The sequence below is a fragment of the Cupressus sempervirens genome, chromosome 2 (assembly GCF_028749045.1).
Source record: "Cupressus sempervirens isolate cs-2001-9-10 chromosome 2, ASM2874904v1, whole genome shotgun sequence".
Taxonomy (NCBI): domain Eukaryota; kingdom Viridiplantae; phylum Streptophyta; class Pinopsida; order Cupressales; family Cupressaceae; genus Cupressus; species Cupressus sempervirens.
In genome coordinates, this window is record NC_143119.1 from 372,937,214 (window position 1) to 372,959,029 (window position 21,816).

A 21,816-nucleotide genomic window follows, 5' to 3' on the forward strand; every position below is an offset into this window, starting at 1 on the left:
TGAACACACGTCAAAATGTCATATTATCATAGTGATTAAAACCCTCACACATCCCAATAGTGAAAAAATGACAATCATTGATTCAACCACAACCTGATGGTTAGAAAAAAATTATTAAGAATTTGAAATACAAAGGCTCTAACATAATCAATCACTCACAAAAATAGGGGATATATAAAACAAAGTCACAAAAGACTTAAGATATAACCACTTTAGAATAAAAATTTTTAAAATTTAAAACCAAAGTAAACCTTCTCTTTCTTACTTAGGGTTTTAGATGACAAATTCCCTCTATAAGATTTTCAAAATGAGACCACTACTAACCAATTTTGGAATCCATACTTGAAGAAGAACAAACTCATAAAAGGGGTTAACAAGTTGTAAGAAAGTGAGAGGAAAGTGTAAGAGTGGAAGATAGAAAATAGGAAGTGGAAGCATAATTAGTGAGAAAATGTAAGAGAGAATTTTGAATTAAAAAACTCATCATTCTGTCACAAATTAGAAATTAAAATTGGGAAATTAAAATAATCTCCAAATTTGTGAGAAATGGAAAAATTAATAAAAGAGGATGAATTAATAAGATAAGATGAAATAAATGATTAAAGTTAGAGTAATAAACCATGAGTTATTTATTCCTATAGAGAAAATTAATAAAATGATGGTCAATTGAACAAATGAATATAAGGAATAACCCTATTAAAGGATCACAATGAAAATGCATATAAAAAATAGTGATGTAGAAGTAGGATCAAATTGAATGACAATATTTGATGACTACTCAAGAACACGTGACAATAATTGATGACATATGATATTTAATAGACTCTACAAATACCATAGGTTTGATTGAAATTTATTGTTAGGCTTGATCAAACTAATATCAATGAACATAATCAATGTTATCAAATTGATTGTATAAGGACATGATCAGACACTAAAGGAATCAACATTGTTAATGATTGGATCAAATGATGATAGAATAAGATGACAAGACATCGAGGGATGTGATAATTCCAAGGACCAAATTGGTAAAATAATGACATGCCAAGGACACATGACGGGAATTAGTGAATGTCGATAAGGCACTAAAGGATGTAACAATGCCTAAAAGGAGATGATGATAATATGATGATATTGAAATGGTTTTGAATTGATTTTGAGATGATCTACATCTGATTAAAAAGGTTTGTTAATCATAAATAATATATAAAAAGATATTTGGAGAATATTGTGAAACAAGTCTGAATGATGATCAAGTTGGTCAAAAGATTGAAGTTAGTGAATTGATAAAAATGGGTCAAATTATGATAAAAAGGTGATGAAATATTAGGAGTGAAACATCTTTTAGTATCTACAATTTTCCCCTCTTTGATATGATGTGATTATGACCATTGTGTCAAAGAATAATAATGAAAATGATCAATGCCTTGTGAAAGTAAAAGAAGGGCATAGGATGCCCCTAAAAACATTGGGAAATAAATTGAATTGAGGACAATTTTTCAAAAATAAAACATGAGGATAATGATTGATGGAATAAATATTGATGGAAAGAGGAAATGAGACAAGGACAAGTTAGTACTAGGAGAGGACTGTGCTTTCATAAGGTACATTATATGTTATAAGAGCCTTATTTAATATGGAAAATAAAATGCAACACATCATGTCATGGAGATCTAAAGAAAAAATGCAAGCCTTTTGCGTTAAACAAAAAAGATGGAGAGAGAGAGAATAAATTTATCCACCTTGAGGCATGGACTCATACTTCAGACTATTAAAATGACAGTGATGCAAGTAGATCCAAAAATCCTAGTCTAGGTCTTAATGCCAAAACTATGCAAGGATTATCCTAAGACTATAGGGTTATTAATTTACCGTATTCCCAAGAGGATCTCTCATAATTATCCCCTTCTACAAGATCTATTACACCAATTACTACTCCAATTCTTTTCACTCTTAACTCACCTAGACTCGTAGCTAGGCATTTCTTGCTATCCTATAAGGTAGGGTACAAACTCAAATGTAACATCCAATATCCTAAAATTTGTCTTTCACATGATTTATATAATCTCCTTTAGTGATCTTGGTCTTTTTATAACAAACCCACTTAATGGAAATTTGTTCTTAAGAATCCTAGTAGTCATAGAGCCCCTAATTAGGCCTCCTATCAAAGTTTTCACACAAAAGCTGAAAATTATTGTAAACACAATATCCAACTAATCACTGATGTAGATACAAATTTCAAAGACCCTTAATATTTCTTAGGTTTTAGGCTATCAACCTATTCGTACATGGCTTAAGCATAAATACCCTATTTTTAGGATTTTGAGGGTTCAAATGCAACATAGCAGGTATTAAATTCAAGGTTTTACCAAATTATCATACCTGATCACCAAAAATAGTTTAAGGAACGTCCACATCTTGTTCTCCAACTCCACTTCTTGGACTAGCACAAACCAATCCCAATCACCTCGTTTCTCACCCTGTTTTGGCATGTAACTCCCAGTTGAGTATGTCAGACTCGCTTAGGGCATGCTTGGAAAAACATCAAGAGAGCTCATGAGAACTCAAAAATTCATATGTACACTATATACATAGTTCTCTTATTGATTGTAGAATTCAATGGTGATTTGACCAATGGGACTCAAGAAAGAGCCATTAAACTAACTACAACTCAAAATAGGACATTGAACTGTGTAATGCTAAGATGAATTTTAAACACCTACCTACTCAAAAATTCAAGAAACTAAATTGATATACAAATACCTACACTAAACACTCTAACTATTTATGAAACAAAGAATTCCCAATCAATCCATTCACAATGAATGTTAGGCTAAGCAAGATGACTACAACTAAAATGCTTCAAAATTTGTTAATGCTTCAACTCCAAGTAATATAATCTAAATACCCACCCTTCTCTTGGGTGTGTGATGGTGTTTTATAGTATTTTTGTACATGTGGGAAGCCTCTATATGGACCTAATAACTGAAAAGTGCAAGTTCATTCAGTTTGGCAAGAAGTTGTCAAAGTTGTTAAAGGCAACTTTTTATAAAATTAAAAAATTATTTGAGCAACCTTTCCCTTTGACCATGTATGGGTCTGACATTAGATTTTTTGGTCAACTCTTGATTAATCTTTGACATATTAAGCCATTTTGAGAAATATTGGCAACCCAAAGACACTTCGTTCACTGACCTATCTATCTACCTCTAGTCACACCCTTGGGGCTTTATATTTATCCCTTATTCTGATGGTTCTAGAACCATCTACAAGTCAAAATGTTTTAGGACCTTAACCTAGATTCTAGTTACTCCTATAACATTGTCTCACTATGAAAAATAACTCATGCTGGATCAATGTTGAGAAGATCAGTAGAGACACCTTTCTTTTCAAACTCACTCTTAGCTATTCTTGCACTTGATGAGATATTCTATATAGATGCAACCATGTCTAGTCATTTTCTTCACTCTAGAATCTTGAACTCTATTAACTTGAGGCTTGGGCTTGGTTCAAATACTAACCTCCTTATTGCCCTTCTTGATATCTATTTCTTGGTGTCATTTTCTAATGTTAGGTTTTTTATACTAAATCAAATATTTCATATTAAAGATAGGAGAATTTTCCAAATCTTGTGGTAGATCTATCTTGTAAGCATTAGAGCCATATTTTTCAAGTTCTCTACAAGGCTCTATTCTCCTCGTTTGTAACCTAGTAAGAACACCTTTAGAAGTCTATCTTTTTTCAAATGCACCAAAACCCAATCTCCTTCCTCAAATTTCACACCTCTCCTATTTGTATCCATTTTTTACTTCAACTTTTGAGTAACTTCACCCAATTTTTTCTTTACCTATTCCTGTACCTCCCTCATGGATTGTACAAAGTCATCTACATTTCCACTTATTTCTTCATGTGGTTTCAATTTTCTAAGTTTGTGTATGCCTCTTGGATGGTAAGCATAAACTTTTTGAAATGGACTTTTCCTATAGTTATATTCATACTGTCATTATGGGAAAACTCTTCTTGTGCTAGGGCTTGATCCCAAGTCTGACCATACTCATTTCTTAGATATCTTAATAAGTTTCCAACTACCCTATTAATCACTTTAGTTTGAAAATATATTTGTGGATGGTAAGCTCAACTACGGGCCAAATTTGTATCCAATCTCTTCCATAAATTTTTCCAAAAGAGTCCCATGAACTTAACATCCCTATCATAAACTATGCTAATGGGTGTATTCTCACAATCTCCTTGAAAATGTGATGGGCTATGTAACTAGCATCATGTGTGGTTTTACAAGGAATAAAATGGCTAATCTTACTGAACCAATCAACAATAACAAAAATACTATGCCAACTTAATTTTTGACCTTGGAAAATCAACTATAAAGTCCATGCTAATGCACTCCTATAGTTTGTTTTGTATGAGTAAGGACTGATACAATTCTGCATTTGTAGAAATACCCTTAGCTTTTTGACATACCATACACTGATTAACATACTTAACATATTTCTACATTCTTGGCCAATAGTAGAATCTCTCCACTATCTCTAGTGTCTTATTTACACTAAAATATCCACTAAGGCTTCCATTATATTTCTCTTGAATCAAATTCTCTTTCATGGACCCTCTAGGCACACACAACTGATAACCCCTAAATAAAAATCCATTTTTCAAAGTAAAATAAGAATAATTACTATGAAAATAATTATTATATTCTAATCATACCTTGTAAATCTCTAAAAAGTCTTCATCTATAGCATATAGGTCCTTAAAACTATCCACCTTAATGATTTCTAATTGGATTTCTTGGATAGTGAGTAACCTCCTACTCAATGCATCAAAAACCTTATTTTCTTGGTCTTTTTTGTGTTTAATGGTAAAGGTATATGACTAGAGAAACTCCACCCATTTTATGTGCCATAAAATTAACTTCTCTTGAGAATTGATGTAACTCAATGCTTGGTTATTTGTATAGACAAAAAACTCCTTTGGTAAAAGGTAATGCCTCCATTTCTTGTGTGCTTGTACTAAAGAACACACTTCAAAATCATAAAAGGAATATCTTGACTTAGCCTCATTTAACCTCTCAATAAAGAAGGTTATTGGTCTCACTTCTTGACCCAAAACTTACCCAACACCAACATTGCTTGGTTCAAATTCCACAATGAACAACTTGTGAAAACTATGTAACACAAGTATAGATGTTGTAGCTACCTCTTTCTTCAAACTTTCAAATCTCTCATTTTCCTTGTTGGTCTATACCAACTTAGTTCTCAATCCACCTTTGATAGTGTCCAATACTGGAGCACATATTTCACTAAAACTCCTTATGAACTTTCTATGAAAGTGTGCCAAATCATGAAAAATCCTTACAACTATACTTGTCCTTGGTGTAGCCCAATTAAGTATAGTTTCAAATTTACCCTCATCCATCTTCAAGTTTCCTTGTGAGACAATAAATCTAAGGTAAACTAATTCTTTCTTCAAAAACTCACTTTTATCTAGGTTGATGGTTTTCTTGTAATCTCCTCAAAAAAATTTCCAAGTCCTTCAAAAATCCCTCTTTATCATTAATATAAATTATTATATCATCAAGATATAACACTATAAAGTTACCTATATAGTTCTTTAACAATTCATTCATAAGCCTCATGAATGCACTAGGTGCATTGGTGAAGCCAAATGGCATGACCAACCACTCATATAGTCCTTTAGTGGTTTTGAAGATTTCCATCTACTCATTACCTTCCTTCATTCTAGTTTGGTGGTAACCACTCTTAAGATCAATCTTGCAAAAATACTTAGCACCCTCAAGAAAATCCATCAAGTCTTCTATTCTATGGATATGAAACCTAAATCTTATGGTTATCCCATTATGGCTCTAGAATCTATACATAACCTTCATTTACCTCCTTTTCTGTGTGACAATACTACTAGAATAACACATGGAATAATGCTCTTTTTAAACAAAACTTGATCTAACAACTCTTGAACTTGCCTAAAAATCTCCTTGTTTTTGTTCTAGATTCATCTTATAAGAAACCTTGTTTGGTAGTGAATCCCTTGGCACAAATTCTATTTTATGACTAAATACCCTTTTTGGGTGAAGTGTAGAAGGTGTACCATTGCTAGTGATATCCTTGAATTGATCTAATAATGCTTGTACCTCATCTACCAAGGTGAATTACTTCTTCACCTCTTCCTCCTTAGGTTTTAGCATAATTACAAACCCAACCTCTTTTTCCTCTTTTAAGTCACTTAAAGCTCTTTCCCACTCATAAGTAGGAGGTTTTTATACGTGGTTATATCCATGCATTCTTCAACAAGTGTCTTAATCTTATATCTCACTCCATCATTCTTCAATGTATACAAATTCTTCTTTCCATGTTAAATATCATCCCTATCATATTGACATGGTCTACCTAAAAGTTGATGACAAGCATCAATGGGTAACACATCATAAAGTATTTTATCTTGATACCCTCCTATGGACAAGTCTACCCAAACTTTTTGATTTACCAAAACATTATGGCCTCTATTCAATATTGTAGCTCTATAATGATGAGCATGTGGAATTCGTACCAATTTAAGTTTTTGAGAAAATTCCTCTGATATGATATTATCACTTGATCTTAAATCCACTATGATTTTACAAAATTTTCATTGCATCTTAAATTTGACTTTGAAAAGTTCACTCCTTTGTTTGGGTTCTTCTTTTCCTAGTTCTTTAAGAAAAAATCTCCTAAACATGAAGTTTTCCCCTTTCTCTAAATCAAGAATCACTTCATGATTAATGTTACTATTCTAGTCCTCTTGCACATAGTTGACCTTCCTTTCACCTTGTGAAGATGATTCTTTCTTAGGACATCTATAATTAGGATGCCCTAGTTGTCCACAATGATAGCATTTCATGCTAGCAAAATGTGAACCTCTATTGTAAGTTTTTGATCTACCTCTATCTCTTTTGTTATAATTTCTTCCTCTACCACAACTGCCCCTACTACCACTATCATTTCTTGGTTCACTAGATTTTGTATCCCTTGTGATCTAGTGCCACTAGTTCTACCTCCATATCCACCTCTATAGATGCCTCTAGCATCTCTACCTTTTCCTCTACATTTAGAATGATAGTCTTGTTTCTTTTTGTTCCTCTCTTTCACCTTGACAACTAGTTGTAAGCATCTTTGTACACTAGTGGGGGTCCATAGACTAATTTCTTCTTGGATACCCTATCTCAATCTTCCTAGATACCTAGAAACTTTTACTGCTTCATCTTCTTGGATCTTGGATCTTAGGCATACATTTTAAAATTATTTAGTATAAGAGGGTTCATCTATGTCCATTTTTTTAGACTTTGTCTCTTTTTATGTGGTTGGATTTCATAATCCTCTAGTAGATAATTCTCTCTAAACTTGTTCACCATTGCTTTCCAATTTTTTATTGGTTTCTTTTTTTATTTCTCCCTTTTTCCTTGGAGAAACTTCCACAAAGATAGGGTTGTTCCCATTAACTTAGATTTTGCAACCTTTAGCTTTTGTGCTTCATTCACCTCTTCATAATCAAAGTGATTCTCCATGCCACCTATCAATTTCATCACTAAATTAGGATCCATCTTACCCATGAACAAGGGTACTCCTTCATGAGACTTTCCACTAAAGACTTCAATGCCTTTAAGAAAAGGTTCTTCTTGGATTGAAGGACTAGGTTTAGGTTCTACATCTTCTTCAACAACTTCTTTGCCCCTATCTTCACCAATATATAGTATTTCCTTAATCTTGTCAAGTATTTCTACCACTTCATCAAGCTTCCCTTTGATAGTTTCTAAGGCTTACTCAAGGAGTCTATTCTTCTCCTTTTGTTCTATCATTTCTTTTTCCAACTTAGAATTTTTGACCATGGTGATTTCTTCCATTGATTCATTTTCAAATTTAGATATACACTATGCCTTATCCTAGGCCTTTTTAAGGCTCTAAAACCAATTTCATGTAACTAGATCCAAAACTCCTAGTCTGCATCTCAATGCATAAACTCTCCAAGGATTCTCCTAAGACTATAGAGTTACTATTTGATCCTATTCCCAAGATGATCTCTCACAATTATCCCCTTCTACAAGATCTATTACACCAATTACTACATTCTTTTCACTCTTAACTCAGCTAGACTCCTGGGTAGGCATCTCTTGCTATCATGTAAGGTAGGGTAAAAAATCTAATTAAGCATCAAGTATCCTTCAAAATTTCTTTCAAATGCTTGATATAAGCTCCTCTAGCAATCTTGGGCTTTATCTTACAAACCCACTTCATGGAAATCTAAATTTTCTCATAAGAATCCTAGTATCCCTAAAGCCCCCAAAGGCCTCTTGTTAAGGTTTTCACACAACTCAAAAATATTGTAACAAATATCCTTTTCAAAGACCCTTTATATTTCTTCATTTTTATGACATTTACCTATCTATAGATGGCTTAAGCATAAATACCATATTTTTAAGGGTTTTGAGAGGTTAAATGAAACATAGAAGGAATTGAATTCAAGGTCTTACCAAATGATCTTTCTTGATCACAAAAAATGGTTCAATGCACCTTCATACCTTGTTCTCCAACTCCACTTCTTGGACTAGACAAAACCAATCCTAATCACCTAGTTGCTCACTCTATTTTTGTAACTCCCAACCAAATTTGCTAGACTCACCTAGGGTATGCTTGGAAAAATAGAAAACCAACTCCTGATAACCTCAAAATTCATATGTACACTATATGCATAGTTCTTTTCTTGATTCCATAATGCCATGGTGACTTGACCAATGAAACTCAAGAAAGATTCATTAAACTAACTATAATTCAAAACAAGATAGTGACCTGTACAATGGCAAAATGGATTTTAAACACCTACCTACTTAGCACTTCAAGAAACCTAACTGATAAAAAAATACCTACAATCATCCCTCTAACTATTCATGAAAAAATAAAATCCCAATTAATCCATTCACATTGGATGTTAAGGTAAGCAAGATGACTATAACTTAAAATGCATCAAAATGTGTTATTTCTTTAGCTCCAATTCATAAAATCTCAACACCGACCCTTCTCCTAGGTATGTGAAAGTATTTAATAGTGTTTTTTCATGTGTGGGAACCCTCTAGATATGCCCAATAACTAAAAAATACAAGTTCATTTAGTTTGGCAAGAACTTGTCAAAGACAACTTTTGCAAAAATGAAAAATTACTTGAGCAACTTTTGCAACTTTTCCCTTATACCATGTATGGGTTCAAAAAACCTTATATATGAGTCTCATTTTTCCCAAATCCAACTTATAACACCATTTCCAACTCTTGGTAAACCATTGACCTATTCAAGCCATTTTGAGCAATATTGGAAACCTAAAGACACTTGATTCACTCACCTATCTATCTGCCTCTAGTCACACCCTTAGGTCTTTATATTTATCCCTTATTAACTGATGGTTGGCTAGAACCATCTAGAAGACAAAATGTGTTAAGACCTTAACCTAGCTCCTAGGTGCTCCTACGCACAACATTAAAAACAAGTAGACAAAATAAATCATTAAGCATCCTGACCACTCTCATAAATTAGTTTATATCATCGAGTACCATAGGAACATGATCAAAAGAAAACAAGGTTAAAAAAATACTCACTAAACAACATGATCCAACAACCATTATGATCTATTATTACTTTCTTTATTACCTATTATTTTTTATTTCAATGTGTGTTTGACTAATGGCTGACAGGTTGATAGTTGAAGGTATTCTTATCAGAGTGATTACCAGTTCAAGTGGTTTTATATGGAGTTTTTCAAAGCATGATTTTGTTGAAGTGCAATATTAAGTCTAAGTCTCCATGTACTAGTGTTCAGCAAAATGAGTGAATATGTACACTAAGCATGTACAATATTTATTGCAAGTTTTTGATGAGTTTACAAATTTTTTGTGTTTTCAAATATATTTGATTTGTTTTGTTGCAATTTTTAGGTTTCTTTTAAGACATTTTATGATTTCTTTTTATTTTTCTTAAGACATTTTATGATTTTAATTGATTTTTCCTAGATGTTTTAAGATTTTTTAGTCATTGTTTTAGAACATTTTATGATTTTTAGTGCTTTTTTTCATGACATTTTATATGTTTTAGGTTCGTATTTGAGTTTTTATGTGTTTGCAAGATTGTGTTTGATTTTTTTGAAATTTTTAGGACCATATTTTCTTTTTTAAAATACTTTTGCAAGTCTTTAAAGCTATGTAAATGAGTAAGAATTTCTCCAAGTTTCTATCAAGGCAAGGGAATTGTGAATGGATGAGTGGAGATGTATATGGATGATGGAAAAATGTCACTTAGAATGTCTTGAAGGCTTGTTTGGGTCACCAATGACTATCCATATAATAGGAGGACATGATTTATGAATCAAGGACTATATATGATAATAGTAGGCTATAAGGCAATGGATGACAAGTAATGCATGGGGGTGGACATGTCAAGAGGTTTTTGAAAATATGTTTTTCATTTTGTGTCCTTATATTCATAAAGAACAAGATAGGGGCCATGATAGGATGTGAATAGGATCAATTTCAATAAGATAGTAAAATACAAACCAAAAGGAATATGATACTATGACAAGATGTTCTTCTAGGGAGATCTATATCCTTGTCAAGATCAAATTTGGGAAAAGGGGATATATGAATTCATGCACAATAAAGGGTATAAGTGACATGAGGTAAAATAGAGGAAATGATATGAGTATTATAGGAAATAATTGTAGGACAATATGAGTGTAACCTACCCCCAAGTATGGAATGCGAGATGTTCATAGACTATACATAATGCCCATTTGACAAGTTTTCATCATGGTACTAGTTTTTACTACTAGACATAATTATTTTTCTTTACTCCCTTTTCATGTCAAATTTTTTGTTTACAAGGTTTTCATCAAGGCAATAATAATATTTTATTTTTATTTTGTGACTTTCAACACTCCTAAGAAGATTAAAAACGTATGACATGACATGGATGAAGGACTTGAGCATCTTCTTGTTTGAAGATTTCTCTTGAAAGTTATGTAATAATAGACCATGACTATGATAGTAGGCTCAAATATATTGGTAGGGTAATAAAAATGGGGATGAAAGGGATTCAAGCTAGAGATCGGATAAAGTTGATGAAAGGATAGGAAAAATGTGTACGAGGATGAAGGGAATGAAATAAGGCTTGATGTTGAATGAATGAAAAGGGATGCAAGAACAATATTGGAACACAAATTGAAGGGTGATGGAAAGATGGAGGAAAGGGAGATTTTTTATTTGAGAGAGGAAGAGATTTGGAATTTGGGACACAAGGAACCAAAATAGATTTGGAAGATGGAAGGGTTTTTAATGGAGGGATAATAATTTTGGATGCCATCTTTGACCTTTATTTCAAACTTATGTTTCAACAAGATTCTTAGAAATCCTCGTGTATTTTGAATTTTCATTCTTTTTTGGGTTCTTTGATTGCATTGTTTTCAAAATAGATTTAGCAACCCATACTGATCTCAACGTTTCTTTTTTACTGATGATCCTTTATGGGCTTTTTAATATTTATTTGTCTTTTGGGATCAAATTTTTCTTTGTTTTCGTATGTCTATTAAATTGGATATGTTAATCATTGATTGCATGTGGATTTCTTGACTTATAGATCTTATACTTGGCATCCAAATCAATTAGAAAGGGAATGCAATTCATGGAAGAATACAAATTGTGTGGAGGAATTTTGGATGGGTGGGAGGTTTTCTAGGATGTGTGAGTTTTCTTACTTACATATGGGAAATGGTAAGTGGATTGTGAACTAGTTGATGTAGGAACATATAGACCTAAAATGGATGGAAGGCTTTAAGGAGGAGGTATATGTTTGGATCTTTATTTGAAAGGGATAATAATGCCTTGAGCATGAGCTTTATGAATGAGGTCATGACCTTTAGAATTTTCTTTTACATGGAAGGGCTTTAGCATACTTTGTTCTTTAGTTTTGGATCCTTTGACTCGATAACTATTTTGATCCATGGGATACTTATTACTTGATAGGAGTCCATGTTTAGGTATATATGACATGGAAGAACTAATAAGACCTAGAATTTGACTAGACTTGATAGAACTAGGTGAACCCATTTGAAGTGGAATGGGTTCATGCACATCTTAGAAAAGTATGTTTAAACTATTAGGGAACTTGGCGTGAGTAATTTAGGATCTTGCAATGGAATAGGAGCAATGATAGGATCATCTAATAGGATAGGATCTTGTAGATGATCTAAAGGGATAGTGGTATCTCATTGTGGACATTAAGGAATGATGGGGCATTTTGGAGGATTTGGGAGTGATGTAGGAGCATCTTGGAGAAGTCAACAATCTTGAATGCTAGAGTTATTTTGATATTGGATTTGGAGGACTCAGTTATAGGAGGGTTGATACTCAATCACTATTGAGCAATTCTTGCTTGTAGTGTTGGCTAAGGGGCCCAGCCTCTAAAGGATCTTAGTGTATATGTGGAATGCAAGCCTCAGATCCTCACACACACTTCAACATGGTCATTATCTAAAAGATCATCCCAAAATGAATATGAGATTATTCATCTGAGCAATCCAATAGTTCAACCTATTGCCTTCTACCTAGAAGGATTTTGTCTTTGCTCTTAGAACAAGAAGCAAGAAACTAGACCTCTAGAATGAAGGAGTTTATAGCTAAATGAGAATGTAGATTAATCTAATGTATGCAAGATTATTCTAAGAACAAGAAATAACAATTAATCTAAATGGATACATTGTTAAATAGTATGAGATTGATATAAGAAAATATTAAGCTAAGAATGGAAGAGAAAATGAGTAGATATTCCAGCATAAGTTCGATGCAAATTAAAATCGACCAATGTAATGAGGAATGGAGAGCTTCTTAAATAGAATCTAAGAGGTGATCGACAGCCAAGATTAATGAAAATGGATGATCAAGATTGAAGAGGAGACTCAATCATTATGGAAAATTCCTCATGAAAGGGAGTTAACTAGTTGCCTTTGAGTGATAAAAGGAGTTAACTAATTTAATTTGAGTGATAAAAGAAGTTAACTGATTTAATTCTTTTTTTAATTCTAGTTCACCCAAAGTTTCCATTTCTGAATTGAAGAGAAGATTTGGAGAGAATATTTAATTTAATAAAATAGAATATGACCTCATAAATGGATAACTTTAATTAATTGAATAATTAAATTCATTAATTAAAAAGAGGAAATATCTTATTAAATAAAATATATTTAATTCCTTTATACATTAGCTAAAGGGGTGAATTTAACTAAATTAAAGTATGAACACTTATAATTAAATTAAAAGGTTAGCTTAGCCAATTTAATGAATATTCAGGAATTAATTAAAGTAAGTGATTAATATAGATTAATGATTTTCTACATTTGACACTTAGGTCAAGTAGAGATTATCAAAATTAGAATTGCCTAGTAAAATAGGACTTAGGAATAATTAAATAGACGAGAATTGGTTAATATGGCAATGTGCCAATTTTGGGGTATTACATTTTGCACCTCTTTCAATGAATGCGCAAGTAGCATGTTTGATTCAAAGAAATGATAAGTATGAAGCATAAATGAAGAAATGAGATTGGTTCTAAAATTGATGAGATAGAGACCAATTCATAAGCTTTTTAAGGTTATTACCAAAATGAAGCTTAACCTTAGGGGATCCAAATAGAACACCTAGATACCTAGATTGATAATCTTTTAAAGATTATCTCCAGAATGAAGCTTAACCTTAAGAAATATAGATAAAGCACCTAGATACCTAGATTGATAAAAGAGATAACAAGATGTATCATGAGTTATAGAATCATCCCTAGAATAAGTCTTGATCCTCAAGAGTCAGGGTTAAGACTATCCTGATACCTATCCATCAAACTTTGACAAGAACTATTATAAGATTGATTAGCTAATCAAAAGATAAGATAGATAGAAAATGATGCTAGATAGAACATACAAGATGCCTTGAGTAATGAGATGCCTCGAGTGATGGGGACATAAATTTAGATTGAGTTGAAAAGAAACTAAAAATCATGCAATACCAATTAGCTCAAATGATGTGTGATAAAGAAAAACCTACAAAAACATACACCTTAGATGCTCTTTGTCCATTTCATTTTGATAAGAGTATAGACATGCCTCCTTTTCCAAGAGGAGTTGAGTTACCTAAGTATGATAAATATTTTGGAACTACCAATCCCCAAGGTCATTTGCAGGAATTTGGTACCTTGTCTATGGAATTTATGCATAATTAGACATATCTCATGCATCTATTCCAAAGAAGTCTAGGTGGTTAGGCTATGGAGTGGTTCTCACACTTGCCTATTGGTATCAAAACATTCGATGAGATTGCTAACTTGTTTGTCCAACATTACTCTCACAACATACAACACTCAGTTAACATTCAAGATTTGTGCAACCTTAAACAAAGAACTAGGGAATCTTTCCTCACATTCCTTTAGATATGGAGATAGCTTTACACCAAATATTCACATAAAATCTGAGAAATGGAAAAAATTGACATCTTTATGGATAATCTCCTGCCTAATTTTGGGTATAAAGTTTAACTTCAAGGTCCATGTTCTAGATAGAGGAATTTATGTTCAAAAAGGGTCAGCTGACCCTTTAGAAGGACACTAAAAAAGAGTCAACCTCTAATAAGGACAAGTCCAACTATGTGAACAAAAATTGAGAAGTTGTGCATGATGAAGTTGTTGAAAAAATTACTCCTAAACCTACCAAGGAAATGTTCAATCTTATAGATAATCTTAAAGCATTGAATAATGTTGAGAAACCTCCTTCTGACAATAATGCATCTAGAAACAAACTGAGGAACTCATGAGCTACATGCCCTAAATGAGATTTTACACCTCTATGTGAACCTCGGGACATGGTTTATAAGACCTTGTTACAAAACAAACTCATTTCTCCATTGGATAATTCTCATCCTTATAATCCACAACCATGACCACCATGGTGGAATGAGACTTTATTTTGTGAATACCACCAAAAAAAAGGTCATAAAACTAGCAACTATAACAACTTGTGTCATAAAATCCAAGGCCTAATTGATGATGGTGACATTGGTGTGGATGGACATAATAAGAACTCAGATCACAAGGCTTTCAAGGAGCCATTCCCCCAATATGAAAAAGGAGCAAACTTGAAACTGAAACCTAACAACAAGATCAACTATATGTAGTCTAATGATGATGATGAGATAATCAACATGGTTGAACTAGTAGGTTTTGAGTATTGTGACATTATTGCCATCAAGGGTAAACAAGACAAAACTAAACCTAAGACATCATTTGTCTTAAGGGGTCCTGGGTCCTACTTCCAACACATCTGACAATGAGTAATCATAAACTTGTGTCAATGTTGTTATGTGTTCTCACATCAAGTTAGTACTCAAAGGCCCTATGCCTTCTACTCCTAAGATAGAACAACACAAAGACAAACCTCTTGTTGGTCCATTTGGAAAAGGAACAAAACTTGTGACTACTAGTTATAGTATCCTTGATCAATTACAATGAACAAATGCTCAAATCATGATCTTTGAACTACTTTAAATATCATCTACTCATAGGTAGATTCTCAACAAAGCCCTTGCTAAGGAAAATGTTCCTCAAGATCTTAATCTTGAGAGGTTTCAATATATGGTAAGTCATCTAACTTCACCTTACTATATGTCCTTCTCTAAGGAGGATGACAATTCACTGAATCATCTGCATAATCAACCTCTACACATTGAGGTCATGATATGATAGAAACATGTCATGTGTGTTTACCAATAATGGAGCTAGTTTAAATATTGTCTCTACTGCTCTACTTCAAAAATTAGAATATTCTGAAGAGTTTGTTGACCCTCATTGTAGGATAACTATCAAAGTGTATGATGTCACTTGTCAAGTCTTGGACATTCCCTTAGCTTAAAATATTCTACTAGGAAGACCATGGATACATGATATCTAGGTTGTACCTTCCACTTATCATCAATGCATAAATTTCAAATTTCATGGCTCTGAAGTCACTATACCTGCAAGTAATAGGTATACCTATAACATGCTAAAATCTACTAAAAACTTTGTACCTACAAATAGGAAATCTAAAAAACATCATGATAACAAGCTGAAGCAAATTGAGTAGTTATTTAAGCTAAAAGAAACTAGAATGGATGAATATCACATAGAACTAGTTTTATCTTTGACATCTCTTCCTGAATCTTCTCATCATTATGAGAGACCCTCTAAAGTGAAGAGACCATTTGTGTTGACACCTCAAACTAATAATGATGGTACCTTTGTTAAAGCTACTATACCTTTGAAGGAGGAATCTAAAAATAGAGCTATTTTTCCATGGATCTCCAAAGAAGAAACTCTAGTTGACCTCATAGAATAGGCTCATAAAAATTACTCCTGAAAAGTATGGTCTCGATCTTAGACTCATGAAACATTTTGGCTATAAGGGGATTGGTCCTATTGGATCCAACAAAAATGGTTTGGTTGACCCATCAAGGTAATAAATAGAAGGAATCAAGACACATCCAATCTAGGCTTTAAGAAGATTCCCTTCCATTTAAGAATTAAAAAATTTATACTAGAACCTAAGAATTCATTTGAAAATGAGTCACAAGCTAAGTTTGATGACCATGAAGATAATTTTGAGATGAGGATTCTTATCCTTATCTAATTCCTTATGATCTTGCTAATTTCTTCATAGAACAAGATGATTTTGTACCACGTGTTAGTACCATGGATGGTGATAGTGATTCTTCTAACAACATTGTTGATTCCCTCCATCGTCAACAAGAACAACAACAGTCTAGTCACATTTTACATGTTATCTTTGCAAAAATCTAGAGGATAAAGGAGATTTTTTCCCTATCACTATTGGGGAATTCTACAGTTTGTCTCCATGTAGTACAGATTCCCAAGAGTATGAATTTGACCCTCTCTCAAAATAAACTATAGATAAAGACATAGATAAAGTTCATGTCTATGAAAACATCCTCAAAGTAGGTGAATCATCTAGGGTTAATTTGGATGAGTCCTATCCAACGAGTTTCCTAAATTCTTTGATTAATGACATTAATGCTCAAAGGAATTTGAAAATGCTTATGGAAAAAGCTACTCTAGGTCTCAAACTGCTTGTCCAAGCATTTTATTGATTATACCATGAACATAATTGAACCCATCACATCTCTTTCACTCACCTATCTTGAGCTCATAGACTAGAATTCCAATGCATCTATTGAAGTCCCCACATTCTAGAAGGACTATCCTCTTGACTACTACTTAAATGCTATCAAACTAGTAATGTCTTCCACCCGTGAAAAAAGTGTCAACATGACTAAAGTTGACATAAAATATCTCAATCATATAATCAAAAAGACAAGAAATAAAAGTTCTAATGGTGAAAACCACATTGTGGTAGTGTTAGAACCTAAAAAGTAAAAATAAGAGACGATCCAAGGGTGAAAACCTCTCTAAGGCACTTGTAGATGAGATAATTGATGCACTTGCTAGTCATTTTTAGGAAATATCATTAGTGCTAATAGAACCAACATAGTTTATCAACTTGGGAATAGAGGAACAACCCCATATTATACATCTTGCACAGTCACTATCTCTAGAGGAAAAAGAGGAATTTATTGCCTTATTTCAAGAGAAAAAGATAAACTTTGCTTGGACATACTCAAACATGCCAGGATTAGATCCTGATCTCATAATACATCACTTGTCTATTGCACCAAGAATTAAACCAGTCAAACAAAAACTTAGGAAAATTCATCCTCATGTTTCATTACTAGTCCAAACTAAACTAGAAAAGCTTTTGAAAGCTAGTTTCATACATGCTATTGATTATGCTAAATGGATATCAAACATTGTTCTAGTCTCCAAGCATGAAATTTTTATTAGAGTCTGTATAGATTTCTGAGCTCTAAACTTAGCATGTTCAAATATTGATATGATAGTGGACATGGCAGTAGGATATGAAATGTACTCACTCATGGACAATTTTTTTGGTTATAATTAGATCAAAATTATGCCTTAAGATCAGGAAAAGACTACTTTCACTTGTGCATGGGGAACTTTCTATTGGAATGTGATGCCATTTGGCTTAAAAAATGTTGGTGCTACATATCAGAGGGTAGTTACTACAAATTTTCATGACATGATGCATAAAAGAATGGAGGACAATGTTGATGATACCCTAGTTAAGAGCACAAAATGCAACACTCACCTTCAAGATTTGGGACCTATCGTAGATTGCATGGAGAAATTTAGTCTGAGACTTAACCCCAAGAAATGTACATTTGGGGTAACATAAGGGAAATTTCTTGGTTACATTGTGTTCAAAAGGAATCAAGGTAAATCCAAAGAAAGGTCAAGTGATCATGGATATGCCTCCACCTTGTAATATTAATTAGATGAGGGGTTTACAAGGAAGACTTCAATCCATTCATAGATTCATGTCACAACTAGTGGATAGGTTGCAACCTTTTACCAAAAATTTGAATAAAGGTGTGAAATATAACTAGAGCCAAGATTGCGAACATAGTTTAACATAGATAAAGAAATTCCTTGCTCATCCATCGATCTTAATGCCTTCTATTCACAAGAAGCCTCTTATTTTTTACATTTTAGTAACAAAATCATCTTTGGGTATTTGCTAGCACGAGAAGACAATGGTAATAAGGAAAGAGCTATCTACTATCTAAGCCACACACTGATCTCCTATAAAATGAGCTACACTATTATAGAAAATGCTTTCTTGGAAATCATCTTTGCTTTCCAAAAGTTGAGACAGTAAATTCTTGCTCATACTATGTGACTAATTGATAAAATTGATTCACTGGAATATTTACTTAGCAAAGCAGCTCGAATAGGGAGGTTGGTTAAGTGGGTCATGATCTTAAGAAAGTTTGATATTCAGTATGTTGGAAAGAAAGGCTATTAAAGGACAAGCAATTGATGATCAGTTAGCAAAGGCACTAATGCAGAGTCTTCTTCCACTAAACATTGACTTTCTTGATGAATCACTTCTAATACTTAAACACCAAACTTGGGTGATGTTTTTTGACTATTTTTTAACACAATAGGGATCCAGTGCTGGGCTAATATTCATAACACCTTAGAGGCATTTATTTCCTAAAACATACAATATTTTATTTCCTTGTACAAACAACATCATAGAATATGAAGCTCTCATTAATGGCATGAAGATGGCAATTGAATGGAGAGTAGATTAATTGAACATCTTTGGCAATTCACAACTCATAATCAATCAGGTCAATGACATATATCAAACAAAGGATGAGAAATTGATCATGTATAAATACATTGTAGATGACATGAAGAAATACATTTCTCATATCACTTTTCAATAAATTCCTTGGGCAGAAAACAAAGTGGCTAATGCCATGGCTACTCTTGCTTCCTTATTATAGATGCAAAAAATTGATCTCTAACATGAATTCCTAGTGGAAACATTACTCTACCCTGCCTATGACTCTCTTGAATCTAGGATAATTTGTTCTATTGTAGGACATGACTCATCTTGCTACCACCACATATATTATTACTTACATGACCAAACCATTCCAAAAAATCAAACCTGGAATGAAAGACACCACCTTATCCATAATGCTTCACATTATGTTATTATTGCTGATGACTTGTTTAGGAGAGGTCTTGATGGAACACTCCTTAGGTGTCTAGAACCTAATGAATCCAAACACACATAAATATATGTACACAAGGGCATTTATAGATCTCACTCTAATGGCTTGACACTAGCTTGTAAACTTATTAGGGCTAGTTACTATTGGCTAAATATGGAGCAAGAGGTAATTAAATATGCTAAGTCCTACAAAAAATTCCAACTCCATGGGAATTCAATTCATACTTCAGTTAGGGAGCTACTTCTATCTATCATGTTGTGGCCATTCCAGCAATGGGCCTTTGATCTTGTGGGTTAGATTCACTTGTCTTCTTCAAATGGACACAAGTTCATTATGCTATAAAATACTTCCCTAAGTGGGTAGAGGAAGTACCTCTCTCTATAGAAAATGACAAAAATATAGCTCTATTCATCATGAATTATATTATATGTAAGCATGGTGTAGCTTCCTCCATTATTACTTACAATAGAAGACAGTTTAAAAAAAAGGATCTTAAGGAGTTGTGTAAAATTATCAAAATCATGCAACATTGATCTTTTATTTATTACCCCTAGGGTAATGGTCAAGTGAAACCATCCAACAAGGAGATCCTTAAGATCTTGCATCATATAATTAGTAATCTGGAAGGGACTGGCACCTTTAGATTAATCTAGCTTTATGGTCTTATAAAATAAGTATCATAACTCCAATGGGTACAATGCCCTTTGCTTTAGTATATGGAGTGGATGCTTTGCTTCCAATTGTGGTTGAGATTCCTAATTTGAGAATCTCCATGAAATGCCTCATTACTAATAAAGACTATAGAATATCTCAACTTCAAGAGCTAGAATCATTAGATGAACGTTGACAAGTGGCGTGTGATCATCTTTGAGCTTATCAACAACATATTTCCAAAAGTTACAATAAGAAAGTTAAGCCACACAACTTCCAACTGGGTGATCTTGTTCTCAGAGAAAACCCTAAGAATCAACAACAAAGGGTAAAAAAGGGGTAGTTTGAACCCAACTAGCTTGGTCCCTACATAGTCACTACAGTGTTCGGATCTAGTGCTTACCAACTTTCTACAATCAAGGGAGAGGTGCTCAAGGAGCCCATCAATACTCTTCACCTGAAGTGGTTCTACAACTATTCTGGTTTTAAAAGCTCTCTCTATATATCTAAATTTCCTAGAAAACTAAAAAAATTGCAAAAAGTCCTGAAAAAATCATTACCTTGGGGAAAACCTAGCAAATATGCACTTTGGTAATACCAAAAACATTTGAAAAACTCAAAAATACAAAAAAAATCAAAAAGAGAAAAATTCAAAAAAAAATGAAAAATAAAAAAAGTGTCATTGATGGAAACTTGGAAACATACATCATGGTAGCGAAAGTAGAATTTTTGCCAAGAAGGTGAAAACTTGGTAAATAGGAATCTCTTCTTCCCAATGCTATATATTATAGTACATCTTCAGGCTCATGTACACTTGCTTTCTTGCTTTAGTTTGTTGCTTTCACTCATGTATCCATGGATTGAATCTTTTCATAACTTAGGGGCAACACCATACAGTGTCATAGGTATCTCTTGCAATAGTCACTAGTTATTCTAACTCTATCTACCTACTATCGCTACTGTCACTTAGAGATTCCTCTTATAGAACATCTCTTACATTAGTCACTAGTTTTTCTAAGTGTGTCTATCTACTGTCACTAGTGTCACTTAGAGATTTCTCTTATGGAACATCTCTCACATCAGTCACTATTTGTTCTAATTTTGTCTGTCTATAGTCACCAGTGTCACTTAGAGATTCCTTTGATGGAACATCTCTTGCATCAATCACCAATTGTTCTAACTGTGTCTATCTACTATCGCTCATGTCACTTTTGAGATTCCTCTCATGGAAGAACATCTCTTATGTCAGTCACTAGTTGTCCTAACCGTGTCTATCTACTATTGCTTAGTTTACTATCAAGGTTCTTCTTATTTGAAGATTCCTCTTTGACTTCAGTTACTAGTTGTTCTGACTGTGTTTGCCTACTACTGTCACCTTATTGAAGAGATTTCTTTCATATAAGTTCTCAACATTGACACT